General features: G+C 34.2%; 1 protein-coding gene across 1 annotated transcript in view; it reads left to right on the top strand.

The window, feature by feature from the left end:
- LOC129219298 (large neutral amino acids transporter small subunit 2-like) overlaps positions 1 to 23,979 on the top strand; it is a 119,848-nt gene that overhangs the window by 50,861 nt on the left and 45,008 nt on the right. The gene's annotated exons all lie outside the window — the stretch shown is intronic.

Below are 23,979 nucleotides of genomic sequence, written 5' to 3'. Positions count from 1 at the left end.
ATATACAAAGAAGTTTCATGGGTTTTCATTGCTGAACCAATGACAAATCTATATCACAAGCCTCGTTATAATCTATCGTCACACCTCACACCTGCCTCTATAATTAAGTATTCATAAGTATCTTGAAACACGTGTGATGAAGGATGACTACGATTAACATGAAACACAGTGCAGTATTCTGCTTATTAAAAACATTTTTCGATGAAACTCATTTAAAAAAATGTATTAAAAAAATACGCAAACGAAAAACATTGAACTAATTATGATAAAATGGTTTCGAGGATCTCTTTTCTAGTTTTAGAATCGAACTCTGAAGACCTGTTCAGAAGATGCTTTTGCATTTCGATTGTGCTTCATTAGAATTATCAATAGTTAGAGCTAAAACGCGTTAGTGAATTACCAAGATATCATGGAAGCTTTCACATGCGACGCACGTTGATTTCAAAGCAAATTCGACGCTGTAATGAAGAATGTTGCTTGCTAAAGCCTTGGTTTCCTAGGAGCGAACACGCCGATCGTCGGCGTCGCTTCTCGCCGAGGCAAAAACTTGATTCTTCTGCGCATGCGCGCCCGAGCTAAATCGACGTTGTGAATGGCCACACCGGAATCCACTTGCCTTTGATTTCAGCGTCACGGCGAGGAGCGACGTCAAAGATCGGCGATTCGTTCTAGGAAACCAGGGCTTAATGCTGCTAGCGCAGCTAACGCGCGTTAGTGAAATCTCGGAGATTGCTTGGCATTTCCCCAGTTCTGCGATTGCGCTGCGTTAGAACCAATAGTTAGCATCGATGGTTCTAACGCAACACTATCGCATCGCAAACGTAGCAGGCAAACAGGCCCTTACAGCAGTCTTCTTAGCTTTATCTTTTAGCTAGATCTTTTATTATACAGTCGAAATCTGTGTTTTTAGATATTTCTTTTCAATCGAAAGTAGATTTCAACTACTTAGCGGATACTACGTTATGGTGAACGCGGAAAGTTTTTTTAATAATTACATTAAGCTGAATGCTTATTCTTTTTTAGTGACTGTTCTTGAAATTGCGCAAAATATTCTGAAGGTTACGTATATTTCAGTAAAAATTCTGTCAAGTAGTAATCAAAAAATGTTAAAGGTCTTTTGACCCTTCCTGGCTTTCTAAAAGGATAACAAACGTTGTTTTGTCGTTGTTTAGAGGCACAAGCCCAGCATCAAATAAAGCAGTTAGGTTGTTTTAACCAGAGCTGCGGAGCCAGACTGATATTGGAGTAAAGAAGTCGGAGTCGGGAGTCAAAGGTTTAAAGTTCCAAGAGTCGGAGTCGGTCATTTTCTCTCAAATTCCGCAACCCTGCCAGTGCTTGTGAAGTCGGACTGGTTTTGGGTTTCTGGAGTCTGAGTTAGAGTAAAAGGTTTTAAAATTTCCGGAGTCGGAGTTGTAGCCAGAGTTGGTCATTTTCCCTCCGACTTCGCAGCCCTATTTTTAACAGCACACATCATTTGAGTAGCTCCTCAATATCTAGGTTCTTAAACAAAAGTACAGGAGAAAAACAAGCGGTTGCACTCATTTGAAGACAGATATGGCAAGAGGAGACATGTGAATTTTAAATTCGTTTCTTGAGCAACAAGTATACAGTATTGTTTGAAATAAAAGAAAATAAAATAATTAATTTGTGAGGTTTCTTACGGATGTCATTTAAGCCTCGAAATTTCAATTTTGAATTAAAATTCGTTGTTAATTTCGTGGGAAAGTCATACTATAACTGTCATTTCTAACAGCGTATTAATGAGCTTAAAACTTTTGACAATGACTAGCATAAAAACGAAGCCGCATAAATATATAAATTCAGCCGCATGAAGGATTATGACTCAAAATTTATTAATGCAAATTATGCCAGAGACGTTATGCATATTTCGCTCAAATGCATAATTTATGGAATTGTGCAAGCAGATTTTTTGTTTTGATCATTAAATCAGAGTTTTGTCAATTATTCTCGTCTGCTCCATACATTTTCCTATTGAAGTTGCATTTGTTGCTTACTTCGAGTTCCCTTTAAACCCACAGAATCCCTGTCTACAGTCGTTTAAACTTATTTAGATCGTTTCAGGCACAATAAAGCTACAATATACTGCATGAAAGATTTATTCAAATTTGAAAGCAATGTAATAATATTTGACGTCCTAATTAGGGTGCAATTTCAGATCTTATTTTCATATGTTAATAACGTGCTTCTCGACTAATAAGGGACAATTTGCTTTGAGTTCCCATACAAATTAATTCCAGACTCTAACGCTAATATATTTACTTTTATTGTGATACTAGAATGTTGAGCTCAAGTTGAAAATCCGTCTTGTTATTTTCAAAACAAAACAGTTCACCGTCTTACTAATTTAATTCCTTTTTACATGGAATCAAAGCCTACCAAGTTCCCATTAAAGTAGCCGCCACGATATTTACGCTGAAACATTTTGTAGTCTGGATGCTGTGTTTCAGTGCAACGAACAGAAGACTGTGGTTCCCTTTTATTGGTTCCCAGCTGTTGCATCAGCTTGATCCGCAGCTGCGCGCCACATGAGCGCTTCCGATGCTGAACGGCAGAGAAGAAACGAATTTACGAGCATCAACGGAAAATAATTCGTTTTTTCAGGCAAAAGAAGCACGCAGCTGATATATTCACTTGCTGTGACCTTCACAATACGGGTAGTTTTATAATTGTCACGTCGGACGCAGACACAAAATTTATGAAGCCAGTGTCAACGTTCTACGGAAAATAGTAAAGTGAACAGGACTCGTGCCGTACTTATAATCCTTAATTGTCAACAAAGAGAGCATTGTGAAAAACTTTATAAAAACGTTTAAAAATATAAAAATAACAATAAGACTTGCAGAAAATGTTTACAGTAAACCAAAACCTTATATTAACTAGCATAAGAGTCTGGATTGAATTTGTTTGGTAGCTCACGGGAACTAAGCTCCGGTGCTTCTCTTCAATTTCATGTGAATTTTCACCTATTAAACGAGATTCAGGATATTTACATTCTACAGAACACATTAAAGTGAACAAAATTCGTGGAGTACTTATAATTCTTAACTGTCAGCAAACGACAATTGTTAAAAACATCATAATAACGTCAAAAAACGCATCAATTGCAATATGATTTGCAGACACGTTGTTTCGGGGGTGCAAAAAAAGCTGCTTTTCAATGCCAAACATGAGCTTGCTGCTCATTTTTTACGGTGATAAAATGTTATTAGTATTCACCAGAAGTTTTATGCGTAAAATAATTTGTATAATTTCATTGCTATCAAATTTACAACTAAATGTACTTATTTTTCAAACTTCACATGGCAGTAAATAGGATGTTATGCAATAAGAAATATGAGTTTTTTTTTTTTTTTTTTTTTACTTTCAGAATAAGCAAAATTGAGTGATTTTTATTAGTCTTTCTGTTATATATAAAGAAAAAGAAATAAATTGTTAGCGTGGCAGTAATTTAACCCTTTATGATCCGACGAAACTTTAAAGTCCCATAACAATATCGCTACAATTTCAGAAATTAGGACAGTTTTACGCCCCAATTTTAAATTTCAAAATCTTTTAACTAAATTTTATATGAGGTGTTTTTCACGCATCAAGAAACGTAGAAAAATTTTTTCAAACTCTTTTCTAAATCCAAAGAAATTTGGGTCAAGAGTTAATGTCATGTCGAATACAATAAACTCAAACCTTCTATCAGTTGTATCACATAGGGGAGACCTGGGCAAGATGACGAGCCTGGCAAGATGACGAATGTCTTAAATTTTCCGTCTTAAACTAGGTAACTGCATCAACTGCATGCTACTGGCTCTCCTATCCGCTGTTCGTTCAGCAATAGTATAGAGACGCTGAAATCGCTATATTTGTGTTAGTTCTGAAGCTCTGATTGTTTACCGTTGCTACAGTATAACTTTTATGCATGTGTAAATAAGCTCTGCTACGGATACATATAGGATATATCGTGTCTCTTTAGTATTTATGAGTAACTTAGTTTAAATACTACCTATTACCATGAATAAATGTCAATTGATCGCCTTTTTTATGGCAATGGAGAAGAATCACTTCGAACAGGCAGTCTGGGGCAAGATGAAGGGCAGCAACTCGGGGCAAGATGACGAGCTTGCCTATTGCCCGTGTTTCGGAATTTATTAAACTAACCATGTTGTCCATTTGATTAAATCCTGTAAACGCTTATTTGTCTGTGTGTTTGTCCACGCGACCGCGCGCTTCTCCTCTGGGGCTAAAGGACGCATTGAATCAAGGGAGGTATCGTTCGAAAGCGGGTGACCAGGGGCTATTTATGAACTAGTTGAACAACTGACTAGTTGAATGAATTAAACCAAGCAAAGAATATCCTGCTCTTGATTATTGACAATCATAACTGTCACATAACTTTGCAGGCTATCTTATATTGCAGTGAAAAAACATTATCATGGTTAAGTTGCCTTTCCATCGCATTGTCTCTAGCTCCTGATGCGACATTTTTCTGCCCGTTAAAAACCTACTATAGCCAAGCATGTGACAACTTTATGGTCATTCATCTAGGACAAACTATCACAGACAAAAATATAGGTGAGCTTTTGAGCACCGCTTACTTCAAAGCAGCTACAGTTGGACATGCTGATAAAGGGTTTAAAGAATGAGGAATCGAGTCTCATAATTATCTTGTTTTTAGCGGACTGTGAAAATTGTTGGCGATGAAACTGAGAATAATAGTGCTAATCCTCAGACCTTAGGAGTAGAAAACCAACATATAAACCCTCCAGACGAAGCAGAAGTTATGGCAAATGCTAATTGAGATGCACCAAAGAAGCCTGTTAGTATTTCTGATTTCAATGCATTGCCTGAAGCAAGACAATAAGAGAAACAAATGAAAAAGCAAAAAACTGAGCTCAAACATTCTTACAAGCACACCTATCAAGGAAATGTCAGAACAAGGAGCAAAGCGGAAGGAAAAAAAAAGGATTATTTTATTAAAAAAACAGGAAAAATAAGCTGGTGAAGCTAAAAAGGGAATTAAAAAAAAAAAAAAAAAAACTCAGACCAAATTCCTGTAGGCCCAAGTCTATATAATTCATGTCAAGCAATCCAGTTGCATCAAGAAAAGCCAAGAGTGGTGGCATGGGGAATGTTACAATCAATGAAAATGGCATTTTTATTTGTGTCTATTGTTAGCTGCACAACTTAACACTTGAACATTACGCTACAATGCATTACGCTTAATTTGATACTTAGTAAGATGTAAAAACACAGTTATCATCTGTAAAACTAGGTAACATATTCAAAACATAAAATATGTTCGACCTTTTTCAACTTTGTCATCTTGCCCCTAGGTCAAAGTCATCTTGCCCCAGTACTGGGGCAAGATGACTATTTGTTAAGGTTATGAAAAAATAAAAAGTATCCTTCGTTATTTTTATTTGAAAAATTAAATGGCAATATATTTAGTGCTACAAAGGACTACTCTAACAGCTCATGTAAAATTAATTTTACTGTCCTTAAAAATAAATTAATAAACCACGAAAATTGTTAGCATAGTCATCTTGCCCCGGTCTCCCCTATAAGGATACTCAATATCCGTTACTTCCGGCCGGCACTTTATCCTTATGAACTAGCGTCAAACATCTTCCTTCGGACAGAAAGTGAGCTAAAAGATGAGGAATACTTCCTATGAAAAAGGAAGATGCCTTGTTCACTATTCGCAACAGGAAACCTTGAAATAGTGTGTAAATTATATTAAATTATTAAAGCTACTACGACAGGCAGACATTTGAAATGGCGTCGAGAAAGGTCATCCGAGATATTGTGTCATAGGATTCAAGTAAATTCGTCAACGTTTATTTTCTTACATCATTCAAGAAGTTTATCTTAGTGCAGAACCTGGAGATATAAACCAAGCATTTTACTTTTTAAGAAATCATCAGCATTTATGCCTTTGGCATTTAGTTCATTTCCGCATTTAGCACTACTGACGTCACTAGTCCTTAAGATATTACATAAATCACAATCTTGTTCGTAAGAGTCATTTATCAGAGAAAGTATCAACTCTATTCCGTTTCGCGTTTGCTCAAGACTGAATGTTTTGGGAATCCATTAAACATTTTCACACAATAATGCGTCAAGAAAGCGATTCTTAAAATACACCAGATGACAATCTAGATGAGTAAGGATCATTATAGTTCGAGTCATGGTAACTTTTTTAGTAGATATTTTCTTCTCTCATAAATAGAGAACTGTATCAAATTATCTATCGTTCGAAAAATCTGTTTCAGGGGGGGGGGGGGGGGAGGGTTCAGTTTCAAAAAAGTGATTTTTTATTTCTTCTTTTTTTGTCTTGTAGTTAAACGTTTCATAAATATATTCCCGAAATTTCAAGTCGTTTCGAGCAAAATTCTCAAAGTTATCAAGTATTCAGTCTCCGCACTTTCAAACTACAGCTCCGACAGCTGCCGAAGAATGCAGCAATTCTGACAGCTGCAGACGCTCAGAATGTCAGTGCTGCTTGTTTGGGGCTAGTTAAATATACTATAAATAAATAATGTAAATAGAAGAGGCTGAGGAGATCGAAGCTTCTGCAGTGACTGTACTCTATGGAGCTTGAATTGATGCTTTTTATCTTCTAAAACTTTAAAAGCTTTTTATCAAAGCCACTTTTTCGCAGTCTGTGTGCACTCCCATTTCAAAACTAATTGACAGATTAATTTCAAATTTAGTATACACATTCTACATATAAAAAAACTCTCCCCTACGTAGAGTACGAGCTTTTTTTCTTTAATGGATTTTTTTATAAACAAAATAGTGGAATTTGTCGAGAAAAATATCATTTTTAACTTCAAATGGCAGCCGAAAATTTTAAAGTCAAACAAAAACAAAAAAAAAAAAAAACGATGTGAGAACGCAGGGGGGGGGGGAGGATTAATTAATACTTTGACTTAATTCAAATAGAATTTGATTTCAGATAATTGTCAGCTCCCATACAATGAACACCGCAAACCATTTTTCTCCAAAGGGGCTGGGAAAAGCTTTGTCACCGGCTTGTCTGTGGATATTTTTTGTTCAAAAATTTATAGAATATCCTTAAAACCATACATAACAATGCACAAAAGGTTTTAAGAAATTTAATCAAACCGTTTTCTAAAAAAAAAAAAAAATCGTTGAAAAAGTGAATTTTTTGGCGCTGAACCCCCCCCCCCCTCCTTTAATAAAATATACAACCACATGCTTAGCTAATGCTGTATCCTTTTTGTATCAAATTAAAGCCACATAATCTTTAAAATAGCAAGTTCCCGCTTTATGCTTATCCGCATGTATACGTACACTAAAATACTATACAATTCAACAAACAAACGAAAAGCTTTGAAATATTTATGAGAATATTGTTTCAATGATTTTTTTTAAATTCATTATCCGTGATATAACATTTTAATTCATTTAAACCGCAGTGTGTTTTCTTCTGCTTAACGACTGTGAGAGTAATATTTGTAAATTTAGTATTTAATTAGTTCAATTGATGTTTCAGCATCAATTTTTTCAGATCATGTCCATAATAGTGATTACTTTTCTGCAATCGCGAGTAATACCTAAGAGGAAGTATTCCAGTAAAGGAGCATATTCTCTTTTGTGATCACGAAAAAAGCTTGTAGAAGGCCTGTCGCTTTCTGTATTTCACATCCTCATGGCGCTATAAGATTGCGTAATAAACTCACATTTTTTACAGTATTAGGTTGTAAAAAAAGTTCACTGAAAATCTTAAAACGACAATTTTTTTCGTAACTTCGAAAAAAATTCTTTCTCTTTGGGATTACTTTTTTTTTTGTTGTCAAGATGTCTGACACTGGTTAGGCACTTTTATGCTTTATGCAGCAAGACAACGCCAAACCACACTCAGCTAAAAAAACTAAGGACAAAATTGAGAATTGGACGGGGTTGAGCTTCTACTACACCCAGTTTACAGTCCAGATTGTGCACTGTCCAATTACGGTCTTTCCCGTTCAGCATAACGTTCTGTAAGAACGCAGGTTCGAGTTATTTAAAGGAGTTGCAGAAGCGTGTAAAGTGTTTTTGACTCGAAGCTGTCTGAATGATACTTTGACCATATAAAGAAATTGGCAGATCGACAGCAAAAGGTGATTGGTAATGACGGACATTATTTTGATTAATAATTGTTGTTGGTAAGCAGTAAGTTAACCGGGCTGTCGGTATATTGCATGCAGTTGTTGATTCGAACAATTGTATGCACAAAAAAATTGAACTTCCAAGTTTGTCCGCAAACATTCTTTACAACCTAACTTTTGATATGAAATTGAGATACCACAAGAATGCCATTACGATTTGAAAAGAAAATGAAAAGAAAAAAACGTCGGAATAAAAACCAGCTTGATCTAAATTATTTTTAGATAATTAGACAGTACTGATAATTAGAGAAAAAGGCACAAAAATGAAGTCGTACCGAAGGTTATTCAATCGGAATTTCAGAAAATCAAACGGGCAAATTTTATTGTGTATTGTCTCTTCTGCAAATTTTTAAAACATAGCTTTGCTTTGTTTTGATACCAAACACTTCATAATCACTTCCTAATAGCCATCAAAAGAGTCTATCAATTCTGCAGTAAAATAACCACCTCAGTCTGAAATTATTACGTGAAACAAACATGCATGATATCGATGAGTAACCAATTAGTTTTTGTTTCCAAGAAACAAATGGGTTGAATAAAAGACAACAAATTTGCCGTGGGAACAGCAGAAGTTGTTTAATGCAGCATTTTATTGCCTGAAATACAACAAAAATTCTTAGTGAAGCTTAAAATGAACGATTTGATCTATGGAATGCTTTAGATGAATCATATTCGCATTTTTTATTTTTTTATTTATGAAAAAGGAACATAAATAAGAGAAATCAAACCAAAGCAATTGATCTAAAGAGTGGTGTAGAAATGGGTCATCAAGTTTTTGGAAGTAAAAGTTTCATTTTTGGCGTTATTTCCAGCATTTGATTAAAATTTGACTTTTCCTTATTTAGTAGAGGAAAACGTTGGCACTGGTGTTTTGGTTTGGCACTGGTGAAAAATTGGCACTGGTGTAAACATGGAATTCACTCGCCAATCGGCAGTAGGAGAGTCTATAGGTCAGGAGGGTAGATGAGCCACTTGTTTATATAAAGCGGCAAAGAACTGTTGGGACCAGAGGCACTTCAAATTTTTGGGAGGGCGAAAACCATCAATTTGCCGAATGGAACTCCAAATTTTGCCGAATGATGATAATTTGTCGAATCATTAGACAAAATATGCCAAATGATGATAATTTTGCCGAATCGTCAGACAAAATTTTCCGAATAAGGAAATTTTTTGGAGGTCCCAGCAACCTCCCATCTGGGCGCCCTTAGTTGGAACCATTCTTTCATGATGTGTGAATTGGTATTGTGCGAAATCCGCAAAACATATGACTATTTAAAATAGTTTTCTCTTCATGTTATTATATGCAATTTAAAATAATTTCACAGTGATACCAGTAAGCGGAGATTTGGAGCTATAAGGAGGCATGTTTTTAGACACACATGCCTTTAAATTACGTGTGGCACATATTTCTTTATTCGAGTTGGTGCAAATGTGGATCTCACATGTAATCTACTGCTGAAAAATCACAGGAACTTCAAATTATGTCTCTCCGTTGACATAACTTCTAACCCTAATATTAAAGAAATATCGTACCTCAAGATGAATGAACTGGAGCAATGCAACTTGCATCTTTTGTAATGGAAAGTTTTCTGAAGACACTCGCAGATAAGTGTTGATTAAATGAACTAAGGGCTAAATTTGGACATACTCGTACTTAGGTTATGCAGGGCAAATAAATTCATCTGCGTTTGCTATTTCGGAATGGATTTTTTATTTATTAGAAAAAAATTATCTACCATTTTTATATTTTTTTATACTGCTTCAAAGCATTTCAAAATATTTTTTCTGAATTTTTTTGAACAGGACCTACATTTGTACCTACCCCATTTCTTTTGATGCATCTCTATATAATTTTGTAAATCTTCGCCTTTGATTTGAAATAATTGATTAATATCAGTTATTTCAAAGCGAAACAATGAGTAATATGATTGTTTTGCTTCCTCAAAGTAAAATTGTTTGTTGTTGATGAGGATCGAAACCCTACAGTTTTTTTTAAAACTAAAGTAGCTTTAAGTCAAAAACAAGAAGCGGTGCCTATATTTACACCTTTCCCTTTATTAGTTCGATGAAACATTTTTTTAACATGTAATAATTCAATGAATCTTTAAAAGTGAAAATTTATTGAGATTGCATCTGATCAAGTTGTTGGGTGAACAAATAATCTTATCCATTTGATTTTCATACTTGAATAAATTATTTCAGAAGGGGCTTAAGCCATACGGAAATCCATTGGACTTACGCCGTTTCTGAAATAATCGATATCCAGTTTCAACAATCTGAATGGTTCCTACATACGAACGCAAATAAAAAATTACAAATTCCTATAGGAAGAAATGTATTTCATTTAGTTTCTTTGGAAAAATTAAATTTAGCACGAAGTTGTGAGATATTGAACTTTTAATCAACATATAACAAGAAAACATACAAATTATAAGACCATATTCCACTAACATTAATGAAAAACATTTAAGTCCAACAAGTTAAAAAGAAAAAAAAATCAAAATTAAACGAGGGGAAAAACAAATTGCAGTAGAACGTCAAAAATACGTGGGACCATTGGATTCCAGTGTTCGGATTTTCGAAAATACCTGAGAAAATACTGTTTAGGAAAATAGTATGTCATTTAACCAAATAAAGTGATTGTACAATATGTATGTATACAACATACAATAAAGTACATAACGCTATAATATGAAATGACATTTTTCAACAAAATTTAACGAAAATTATCTCTCTTTCTTTACTGAACATAAAATAAAATTTATCGAAACTTCACGGAATTACTCTCGGATTTTTGATGTTCTGCTGTAATACAGTTACTTTTTGACAATTTATCATTGAAAAAATGATAAAGTGTCAAAAAGTGCGTTGACATGGAAATGGGATCAGATTTTTGAAGTTCCACTGTATTACTGTTACATTTTGACAATTTATCGTTGACAAAAAAATGATAAATTGTCAAAAAGTGCGTTGAAATGGAAGTGCGTTTGGGTTCTTGACTTTCTACAGTAATACAATAACTTTTTGGCAATTTATCATTTTTCCCTTTATTGGTCATCCAAGTTTATCAGATGCATCAGTAGTTGAAGAATCTAAAGAAGGCCTAAACCCCTAAAACCTAAGTGCTTATGTGAGCTCTCTCTGTTTTTTTCTCTAACGGTTGCCCTTCCCGATTATCTTCAAACGTCATATTGTGTGAAATTTTATATAAAAAAATAAAGACCTTTTCATCAAAACGTCATAAACAATCTGCTCTTGTTATTTTGATTCCTTAAACGGAAAGTAGCTTAACTGATTTAGTAGTTTTAGTAGTGAGAAGTTCTTCTTTTAAGACTCCATGCGTCAGTTTTTAAGAGACAAGAGGATAAAGAATTCTCTGTATGTTATCAAGAGCAATATCACTATCAGGAAAACCCAAAAAATGTATTTATTTGGAAACTATTTCAAGTACCTTCTTACTTTCTAAGTTTTTGTAATACATTGTAAAATAGATTAACTTTATCAATTTCCTTAGTTTTTAACTATTTATGGTAAAATGTTGTTTTGGGGCCATTCATTAAAAATACGTAAGGATGATTTTAGCAATTTTTGACCCCTCCCATGTAAGATTTTTCAAACCTCTCCCTCCTATTATTACTCAAGATTCCATTTCGTTTTTCAAAATAATAAAATGTTTTTAGAAAAGGATCAGTTACACTAAAATTTCCAGTTTGAAGTAAATCAAAGATTTTTCTTTTTCAAATATATTATATGATGCGATACTAATTAAAAATAGAACTTGCCATACATAGTGCGATTCGGTTATTATATTTTACATTATTAATTCTTTGTAAAACAAGTAAAAAACAACTCATCATAACAAGTTTTTTACCTTCCAGACGCAAATGAAATATGATCCCCACCAAACCAATTGACCGCGCTATTTTGAACATAAAGTACCGACTTGGAAAATATTACGTTAGAATAAGTTTGACACCTAAATATATTCAGCGATTTTCAATACGTGATTTTTAATCACGTTATAAAATAAGTCCTTATAATAGTTACAAAACAATTTGAGAGGATGAAACTAAATGCAAGCAAAAAAATTCTCCTTTAATCCCACAGAGAAAATAAGTTTTGTTCAAAAAGACTATATTCTATTGCAGTCGTCGAACAAAAGGAGATATTCCTCAGCAGCCCAATCAGTGCTGCTTTCTATTCCTCATGATTCTTTCAGACCATGTCTGTAGTTATTTTTTTTTTTTAACTTTCAAGATTAGTGTTATGTCTACACAGCTTATTGACTGCAAGAAATAGTTATTTTGTTACTCATTTTAGTTTATTGTAGTAGTTAATAGTTAGTAATAGTATAGTTTTACAGTACAAAAAGGTCTTAATCCATTTAAGGAACAAATAATTCAAAAGAAATTAATCTTTTCAAATAGAATGAAGCCCAAACTAGCCCTGAACTAAAACTTTTGGGAGGGACAAAAGTCTCAATTTACCGAATGAAATTCTAAATTTACCGATTGATAAAATATGAGCACTCACACATATCATACATGCATATAACATCTAATGAGATGGAACATCAGGCATCATTAGTACACAAATTGAAAAGATAAGGAAACTTTTTGGGAGGTCACACTGACCTCCCATAACCTCTTATCTGGGTGCCTCTACTACCAAGTCGGTCAAAAACAATTTATTAGGCTATTTCAAGTAGAATAACTATATATTTACTGATAATAAAGCTGAAAGTCTGGATCTCTGTCTAGATGTCCCGATATCCTGATGTCTGGATGTCACGATGTCTGTGACGCGCATAGCGCCTCGACCGTTCGGCCGATTTTCATGAAATTTGGCACAGAATTAGTTTATAGCATGAGGGTGTGCACCTCAAAGCGAATTTTCAAAAATTCGATGTTGTTTTTTTTCTATTTCAATTTTAAGAACATTTTACAGAGCAAATTATCATAACGTGGTCGAACAAATCACCAAATTATCATAACGTGTAACCGTAACATGGGCGAGCAAAGTAACATGTAGCAAATTGGCGAGAAATTCATCATCCTATATGTAAATATACATGCGAACCAAATGACCTTTTAATTTTCTACTACGGGCAAAGCTGTGCGGGTACCGCTAGTTTTATATATTTTAGCAAACATTAAGGTTCGAAAAACCTTATTGATTTAGAAAAATTTTATTTGCTGTGTATTCGTGTTACATATTGGAAAAGACAGTTTTTTGCTCATAATCGAAATTGCTAGGCGTATTGTCATTCCGGGAGAGATGGACCACGTTTTTTCTTCGTTCTCTAAACGCTGTACATTTATATGTATTTTACTTTGATGTTTCTTATAAAAATCGTACTGTAGAAGGTCATGTCTTTAAAAGAATTCCCACTTACGATTTTTTTTTTAAACTTTTGCCCTACAGTTCATCTTACCCTATGTAGTCCGGGTGAATTGGACCATTTGAATGAGAGAGACAGACCACAAAAAAATTATGAAATAATTGTACATGTATTATATTTATAAGTGCTTATTTTCACTACATGAGAATCAAATAAACAAACTTACAAGTAAACTACTTTACTACTCAAAAAATCAATAATCCAACGTCATAAAGCACAAAAATTGCAGACACGTGTTTCGGTGTTACAAGGAACACCTTTTTCAATGCAAAGAGGTGTGAGCTTTTGGATGAAGAGTCATGCGAGAAAAGCAACATGGTGGAACAGGAGATAGTATAAATATAAAAAAATCGAAATTAAACAAAACAAAAAAGATAAAATGACACCTGGAGGCAAAATTTATTATATAATTCCATCAGGAAAAAACCGTTAAGCAGTGTTAGGCATTAATCAACTAAATCCTCTATCGACTAAAGTAATCTGACTCCCATTTAGTTCAGACTAATATTTTAAAAATTTAATTCAGTTGCAGACGAAGATTAACGTTAGTTTAAACTAACTCGTTAGTTGACTAAAAAAACTAATTTTAGTTCAGATTGATTTAGTTCAGATTAAATTAATCAGATTGAATTTAGTCAAACTAATTTAATCAGATTGATTTAGTCAACTAAAGTAATCAGATTAAATTTCGTCAGATTAAAATTTATACTAAATTTAATCAGATTGAAAAATATCTACACTGTTAAAACTACAGATTGCGTTTGGATTCTTTAAGGGGTTCTTTTCTCTTCTCCCCCCCCAATGAATATTAAGTAGCTCCTAATGTGTTACGGGGGGACATTGGGGGTTGGGGGGCTGCCCCCCTTACCGATTTAAGACCTTAAAAAATCAATAATATTTAAAAACACCCCCTTTGGAGTGACGCAGTTTGCGACACGACCCACACTACCCCCCCCCCCCCATTTGGTACACAATACTGCTTTTGGTCTTCCTTATCTTTACTAATAATAAAGCTGAAAGTCTCTCTGTCGGGAGGATGTCTGTAGGATGTCTGGATCTCTGTGACGCGCATAGCGCCTAGACCGTTTGGCCGATTTTCATAAAATTTGGCACAAAGTTAGTTTGTTGCATAGTGGTGTGCACCTCGAAGCGATTTTTCGAAAATTCGATTTTGTTCTTTTTCTATTCCAATTTTAAGCCCATTTTTCACAGAAATTTAATAAAATGGGAAAGAATTTGTTCTGAAAATTATCTTTCTTTATCTTTCTTTTCTTTACTTCTTTATCTTTCTCCTTTTCCTTTCTTTTTAAATAACAAACCTGAAAGTCTCTCTGTATGGATGTTTGGATCTCTGTGACGCGCATAGCGCCTAGACCGTTCAGCCGGTTTTCATGAAATTTGACAAACAATTAGTTTGAAGCATGGGGGTGTGCACCTCGAAGCGATTTTTCGAAAATTCGATTTTATTAATTCTTTATTAAAATTTTAAGCCCTTTTTCACATAATCTTTACTAATAATAAAGCTGAAAGTCTCTCTGTCTGGAGGATGTCTGGATGTCTGAATCTCTGTGACGCGCATAGCGCTTAGACTGTTCGGCCGATTTTCATGAAATTTGGCAAAGTTAGTTTGTATCATGGGGGTGTGCACCTCGAAGCGATTTTTCGAAAATTCGATGTGGTTTTTTTTCTATTCCGATTTTAGGAACAAAATTATAAGATGGACGAGATTACCATAACGTGGAACCATAACATGGGCATAAGCCAATTGGCGATAAAATTCACCATACATTATTTGTAAATATACAGGCGGACCAAAAGACCTTTTAATTTTCTATTACGGGCAAAGCCGTGCGGGTACCACTAGTACTGGAATAAAGGCTTGATTTTTTTCATATCCAGATAGCCGATGCCTATTCCATATTGCAGTTACTTATATGAGGGGATGCCCCCCTCTCAAAAAGAAATTCACTCCACTCAAATTATGGGGGGTGGTTAAAAACGCAAAAATTTTCCAAAAACAAACCTTAAAATTTTGAAGTCTGCGCCACCCGCCCCACTAATTCCCCCCCCCCCTGTAGGTCACACCACTTCTGATCTTATTCGAATAAAATGCTTGAATTTTTTTATCCAGATGGCCGATGCTTGTTCTGTTTCAAAGTAACTTACTTAAGGGGATACCCCCCCCCTTAGATTGAACCCCCCCTCAAATTACGGGGGAAGGGGGCTCCCCCCAAAAAAACATAAGTACAAATTTTTTTCAAAAACAAGCGCTAAAAATTTTAAGTTTGAACCAACCTCTCCACTGACCACGGCCCCCCCCCCCGTAGACCACACTGCTTCTGGTTTTATTGGAATAAAATGTTTGATTTTTTTAAATCCAGATGGCTGATGCATGGTCTGTTTCCGAGTAATTTACGTAAGGGGATACCCCTCCTTAAATAAGAAAGTCCCTCATATTCTGGGGGGGCTCCCCCACCTTCAAAAAACCTATTAAAACACGAAAATTTTTCAAAAACAAACCTTACAAATTTGAAGTCGGCGCCACAGACCCCGTTAATCTGGATTACCGGATAATCCGGCTCGATCGATTTGACCGATTTCCCTTTACATTTAAAGAGCGATCGTCAAAATTCCCTAATAATTATTTATTTAACCCTCTCACGGGCAAGACCGTGTTATGTCGTTGATTGAGTTCCCTTTTCTTCGCAATGCAACTTTTGAATCAATTTGTTTTACTCGATAGGGAAAAAATTGAACTGTCACAGGAGAAGATTACAGACTTTGTAATAACAAAGTAGACATGTTTACTATTTATTTGTAATTCTATGTGTTTCCCTTTAAGGTGATTTTCAGTGAGTATGTTTTATTTTGTTTTGTTTTTTTCATTCTCCGGATTTTCGATATTCCGGATTGGGTCGAATTCCAATTAATTCAAATTATCGAGGCTCTGCTGTAATGCCCCCCCCCCCCCCCAAAAAAAATCAAAAAGATTATTACATTTTCTCATGGTTTCGATATTTTTTTGTATTTTTCAAGCAAACGTTCAAAATTTTCCCCGCGGTGTGGTGGGGGGGGGGAGCGGGTCCTGACCTTCATGACCCCTCTTTGTATCTGCAATTGACATACACTTGGACATAAAAATATACATCTGTATACCAATATACTCGGGACAACAAGTTACACTTATATACTCGTATATACACGTATTTACTTGTGTTTGCACGTACTTTGATGTACATACACTTGGCAAATACAAAATTAGTGTGTAAACGTATATACTCGGATTAACACGTTTACATACGTGTATACACGCACATACTCGTATATACACGTACGTACTCGTATATACACGCATTAACTCGTATATACACGCATTAACTCGTGTATGCATCATAAATATGTATTTTAACTTACAAATACAAATGTACGTCTGTACACGAGTATACTCGGGTTAAAAAAGTATCTACACGCATATTCTCGTTTGTACACGTACATACTCGAAAATACAAGTATTTTTTCTTATATGCACGCATGAATATATATATACACGTTTAAAAGCTAATTTACCTCTGTACACGAGTACACTTGGGGTAACACGTATCTATACGCATATTCTCGTGTGTACAAGTACACACTCGTATATACACGTATTTACTCGTGTAAAAATGCATAAATATGCATATACGCGTAGAAATACAAATGTACCATTGTACACGAGTATACTCAGATTAAACACGTATCTTTACGTCTTTTCTCGTGTGGAATCGCACTTACTCGTTTGTATACGTATTTTCTCGTATATGCATGCATAAATATGTATATAAACGTTTAAATACAAATTTACCTTTGTACGCGAGTTTAGTCGGATTAACACGAATCCATACACAAATTCTAGTATGTACACGAACATACTCGTATATACAAGTATTTACTCGTGTTTGCACACATAAATAAGTATACAGGATGTATCAGTACAGCGTTTACATACTTTCAGGGCAGATACAGTGCACCTAGACGCGATAGTGACGACACAAAGCGTAAGACAGGGCACGATTAAGAGGAGAAAACATGTTTATTATTTTTAATGCAGCAAAAATACTGGTAAGATTTGTCTGGTGCATACAACAGATGTTGCTACGTAAACCGAAGCATCAGATGACGGTGCATGCGCACACGTGGTTTTTGTTCCACCAGGAAGTCCGGGACCCGCCCGGTATTTTTGCTAAATTTCGATATTACGGGCGGGGTCGTAATTTCGAACACCTTCTTTGATGATGATCGTTGGCCCCTTATATTTCTTTTTCCTTAGTTTTTTTCTGTACTAAAGATTCTGAACATGTTCTCTTTTCTTATTCGTGTTTTGTCTTTTTGGTGATTGGTGTTGTCACTAACGCGCCAGGAAAGTGTTTCCGACCATGCATTGCTATGTGTTTCCCCCCGTCTAGGTGTACTCTATCTGCCCTGAAAGTCTGTAAACGCTGTACTGATATACATTGTGTACACTTAGAAATTTGAATATAAATCCGTGCACTATTAGACTCGGGAAATACGTATTTATACGTAAAATTTCGTGTTTACACTTACGAACTCGTATATATACGTATTTACTTCTGTTTGCACGTAGAGATACAAAATTCCTGTAGACACGAATATACTCAGGTTAACACGTACAGCTCCGTATATACACGTACACACTCGTATATACACGTACTTACTCGTATATACACGTACTAACTCGTGTATGCACGCATAAATATGTATTTTAACCAAAAATACAAATGTACCTCTCTACTCGAGTATACTCGGGTTAAACACGTATCTATACGCATATTCTTGTGTGTGCACGTACATACTCGTATATACTTGTATTTTCTCATGTATGTACGCATAAAAATGTATATGCAATCTTAAATACAAATGTACCTCTACACACGAGTATACTGGGTGTAACATTTATCTATACGCATATTCTCGTGTAAATACAACGACCTCTACACACGAGTATACTCGGTGTAACATTTATCTATACGCATATACTCGTGTGAATACGTACATACTCGTATTCTCTTATATGCACGCATAAATATGTATATACAAAGCAAATTTCTCTGTACACGAGTATATTCGGGGTAACAAGTATCTATACACATATTCTCTCGTGTGTTCACGTACATACTCGTTTATACACGCATTTATTTATGTATAAACGCACAAATATGCATATACACATAGAAATACAAATGTACCATTGTACACGAGTATACTCGGGCTGAAAAAAGAACCTAGAAATCTATTCTCGCTTGTACACGAACTTACTCGAATATTCACGTATTTTCTCGTATATGCATGCATAAATATGTATATATACGTTTAAATACAAATTTACCTCTGTTCACGAGTATACTCGGATTAACATGTATCCATACGTATATTCCTTTGTGTACACGTATATACTCGTGTATACATGTATTTACTCGTGTATGCACAAATAAATTTCTACATACACTTAGAAATTAAACATATCTCCGTGCACGAATATACTCGGGATAACACGTATTTATACGCATAAACTCGTGTTTACAAATATGTATCGTATATAAACATATTTACTTGTGTTCACACGTACTTGTAGTTATATACACGTAGAAACACAAAATTCCTGTATACACGAATATCGTCGAGTCAACACGTATATACACGTATATGCACAAAAATACTCGTATATACACGTACTTACTCGTATATACACGTATAACTCGTGTATGCGCACATAAATATGTATTTTAACGTACAAGTACAAATGTACCTCTGTACACGAGTATACTCGGGTTAAACACGTATCTATACGCATATTCTCGTGCGTACATGAACATACTCGTATATACTTGTCTTTTCTCGTATATGCATGCATAAAAGTGCATGTACTAGATTAAATACGAATTCACCTCTGTGCACGAGTAAACTCGGGTTAACACGTATCTATATGCATATTCTCGTGTGTACTCGAACATACTTGTATATACACGTACTTTCTCGTATATGCACGCTTAAATATGTATATAAACGTAGAAATACAAATGTACCTCTTTACACGAGTATATTCGGGGTAACACATATCTATACGCATATTCTCATGTGTACACGTATATACACGTATCTTCGCTTGTGTGCACGCATAAATATGTATATACACAATTAAAAGCAAATTTACCTCTGTACACGAGTATACTCGGGGTAACACGTATCTATACGCATAATCGTGTGTACACGTACATACTCGTATATACACGTATTTACTCGTTTATAAACGCATAAATATGCAGATACACGTAGAAATACAAATGTGCCATGTTACACGAGTATACTCGGGTTAAACATGTATCTATAAGACTATTATCATGTGTGCACGTACTTACTCATATATGCACGTATTTTCTCGTATATGCATGCATCGATATGTAAATACACGTTTAAATAGAAATTTACCTCTGTACACGATTATACTCGGGGTAACACGTATCTATAAGCGTATTCTCGTGTGTGCACGAACATACTTGTATATACACGTACTTTCTCGTATACGAACACTGGAATATGACGTAGAAATACAAATGTACCTTTTTACACGAGTATACTCGGGGTAACACGTATCTAGACGCATATTCTCATGTGTACACGTACATACTCTTATATACACGTACATACTCGTATATACACGTATTTACTGGTGTATGCACACATAAATATGTATATTTACTTAAAATTCCAAATATACCTCCGTACACGAACATACGCGGGATAACACGTTTATATACGTATATACCCGCACGTAGTCGTATGTACACGCATTAACTCGTGTATGCTTGCATAAATATATATATACACGTAGAAATACAAATGTGCCTCTGTTCATGTGATATTTATATTTTACGAATTTAATCTGAATTAAAAAAGTAATCAAATCAATTTAATTACTTTTAATCTGATTACTTTTAGTCTGACTAAATTCAATCTGATTAATTTAATCTGAACTAAATCAATCTTAACTAAATTAGTTTTTTTGAGCAACTAACGAGTTAGTTTAAACTAACGTTAATCTTCGTCTGCAATTGAATTAAATTTTTAAAATATTAGTCTGAACTAAATGGGAGTCAGATTACTTTAATCAACTAATCAATCAATTACAAATTTAGTTGATTTTTTTAGTTGATGCCCAACACTGCCGTTAAGTAATAAATTTTCCAAGAAAACCCATAAACAATGCGAAAAGTCCAAAAATGAAACCACTCGGAATAAATTAGTAATAAATTTACCAGCGGGAAAAACTATGTATGGAAGCAATGTATAAAATGGAGAAATGTAGGAAAAAACAAAGTGAAGGATAAACATATTGGAATTCTGGAAATGACTGAGCTGGCGGTGTATTTCGCGGTGTATTTCACATATTGGAATTAGTTAATCACAAAAACGAAATAAGAAAGCAAAAAAATGAAAACCATAAAAGTAAGAAATGTACGACGTTTACATAAAAATAATAGAAAAACTAAACCAATTTTAACAAAGAAGTCCACACAGAAGAAAAATAGGGAATTGCAGTAAGATCGTTAACTAAATTAGAACGGTTCCTCAGGATGTGGAAAGATTCCCAAAAATCAAGATCTAACGAATTGGGACATTTTTGGATGATTTGATAAGAACTGATTAATCACTCTTTTGATTTTAACTCTTATCAAATCATCCAAAAATGTCCCAATTCGTTAGATCTTGATTTTTGGGAATCTTTCCACATCCTGAGGAACCGTTCTAATTTAGTTAACGATCTTACTGCAATTCCCTATTTTTCTTCTGTGTGGACTTCTTTGTTAAAATTGGTTTAGTTTTTCTATTATTTTTATGTAAACGTCGTACATTTCTTACTTTTATGGTTTTCATTTTTTGCTTTCTTATTTCGTTTTTGTGATTAACTAATTCCAATATGTGAAATACACCGCGAAATACACCGCCAGCTCAGTCATTTCCAGAATTCCAATATGTTTATCCTTCACTTTGTTTTTTCCTACATTTCTCCATTTTATACATTGCTTCCATACATAGTTTTTCCCGCTGGTAAATTTATTACTAATTTATTCAGAGTGGATTCATTTTTGGACTTTTCGCATTGTTTATGGGTTTTCTTGGAAAATGTATTACTTAACGGTTTTTTCCTGATGGAATTATATAATAAATTTTGCCTCCAGGTGTCATTTTATCTTTTTTTGTTTTGTTTAATTTCGATTTTTTGATATTTATACTATCTCCTGTTCCACCATGTTGCTTTTCTCGGATGACTTTTCATCCAGAAGCTCACACCTCTTTGCATTGAAAAAGGTGTTCCTTGTAACACCGAAACACGTGTCTGCAATTTTTGTGCTTTATGACGTTGGATTATTGATTTTTTGAATCTTCAGCACAAAGGCATTTATTCGTTACTTTACTACTATTTGAATTTTCGCAAGGATAAAACTTGTTAAGTTATTTCTGTAATCAGTCATAGCCAGTTCTTTTAGCTTCTTTATTAAAAGTATGATTCATCTTAAATTTTTCTGCTAATTTGCAAGCCATACCTGAGAAAGTCTCTGGAAGGTGAAATGCAGATTGTGTAGTTTTGTATGTGTAAAACAATTTTGAATTTTATTGCCACACCCCAAAACCAACCACGTTCCTACAGCACCTTTGGTAAAATTTTCATTCACACCCATATTCTTTTCATCATCGGCTTTAAAAGACTTTCTTAAATTAGCTTTAATCCATTCTCTGCTTGTGGAAGTACTTCTTCTATAATAGGGAATTGGCATATTTTGAAAAAAGAAACATAGTTTTACCCTTTAGTATTTTACATACAGTTCTTTGAAAATCCATACTTCAAAAATTCATGGTTTTATAGGGTTCATCTCTCCCGATTGTCTGGGTGAAGGGCAGTCGGACATTACAGCGCCAAAAGCAGATAGATTACATTTCATGAAAAAGATTAGATTGTATAATTATAACCAAGTGAAAAAATATTCGAATTTTTTAAAGAAACAATTATTTTTTATGACAAAATTTATGTTTTTGAGAAGCAAGCAGCAGTATGACATACAAAATGTATTTTCGTAACTGACTAAAATAGTTTTTCCATCTATTGAGAGGCGCATTTACGAAATTTCTGACTGGTCCATCTCACACAGTGGTCTATCTCTCCCAGAACTGTCTCATGATTAAACACTTTTCGAACTGTCCCCTCATTTATTTTTAAAAGTTCAGCCATATCTTTTCCTTTTCGATACACTATTTAAAAAAAAACCCTCAAATTTCCGAGGGATATTATCCTTTTAGATGAAATAAGAACATTCATTTAGTTTGCATTTCCCTCTTGCTCACTTTTCGCCAATTTTCAATGCGAAACGTAGCCGGGCGGTATATTGCCTTTTTCTGACAAACGGCTTTTGCTTATTTATTAATCATTAGAGTATAAAGTATACAAATGCGCATGTTTTTAGCATCAATTGAAATTTTAGTAATGTCAATTGACATTTCTAGCCGACAAAATAACGTCGCGTTGTTTTGAGAGAAAAAAACAATCAAGTAAGTTTTTGAAAATAGATGGTCTTTCTACCAATGTTGATACCTTTAATTAAAACCAACCTAGTCATAACTAATCATTTTTACCTACTAAAGAAAAAAATATACTGTAAGTGTATTTTAAAAATGAAAGATTTTACGAGGAATAAATGTAATTAAAAAAATATACTTTGCTGGTTTACAAACAATAACTTCATTCAATGGTTTGGATGTGATAATAAAATATACATCATATGAGGCAGTGAGCAGCAAAGAGACGTAAGTGGACATTTTCAAATTTTGAGTAAAACGCGTTTAAAGATTAAGTTTTAGGTGGGCTTTCATTATTTTTTTATTTCTAAATCATGCTGTATAGCAGCACCTACTAGGGCTAAAAGTACCATTTCTTGCCCCAAAACAGAGGAGAGGTTCACCAACCATTTGAACTGGTTATCTCTAAATTTTTTATTCTTAGTATTTACATCCCTTTGCTTCTCACTGTCTCATATGTACTTTATGCGACTTTTCATGCTCTTTGCATGTTAGCAGCCATAATTACTTGCAGATTTTTGATCATATAAATATAAATAAAAAATTGTTACTTAGTTTTTTTTAATATAATGTATAGTTCTTCAACCATGTTATCATATAGGACATAAATATACATTAGGAAGACTTTAATTAAGTCGATTTTGGTTATACATATGCAAATAGGAAATATTTCTTACTTTTAAAATTTCGATTGCTTTAGTTTTTGATTTTATTTGCAACTCTAAAGCTATGTATATAAATTTGTCTCTTGAATAAAATAAT

This window comes from Uloborus diversus, chromosome 3, assembly GCF_026930045.1.
Source record: "Uloborus diversus isolate 005 chromosome 3, Udiv.v.3.1, whole genome shotgun sequence".
Classification (NCBI taxonomy): Eukaryota; Metazoa; Arthropoda; class Arachnida; order Araneae; family Uloboridae; genus Uloborus; species Uloborus diversus.
This window is presented reverse-complemented; position numbering and strand designations above follow the sequence as displayed.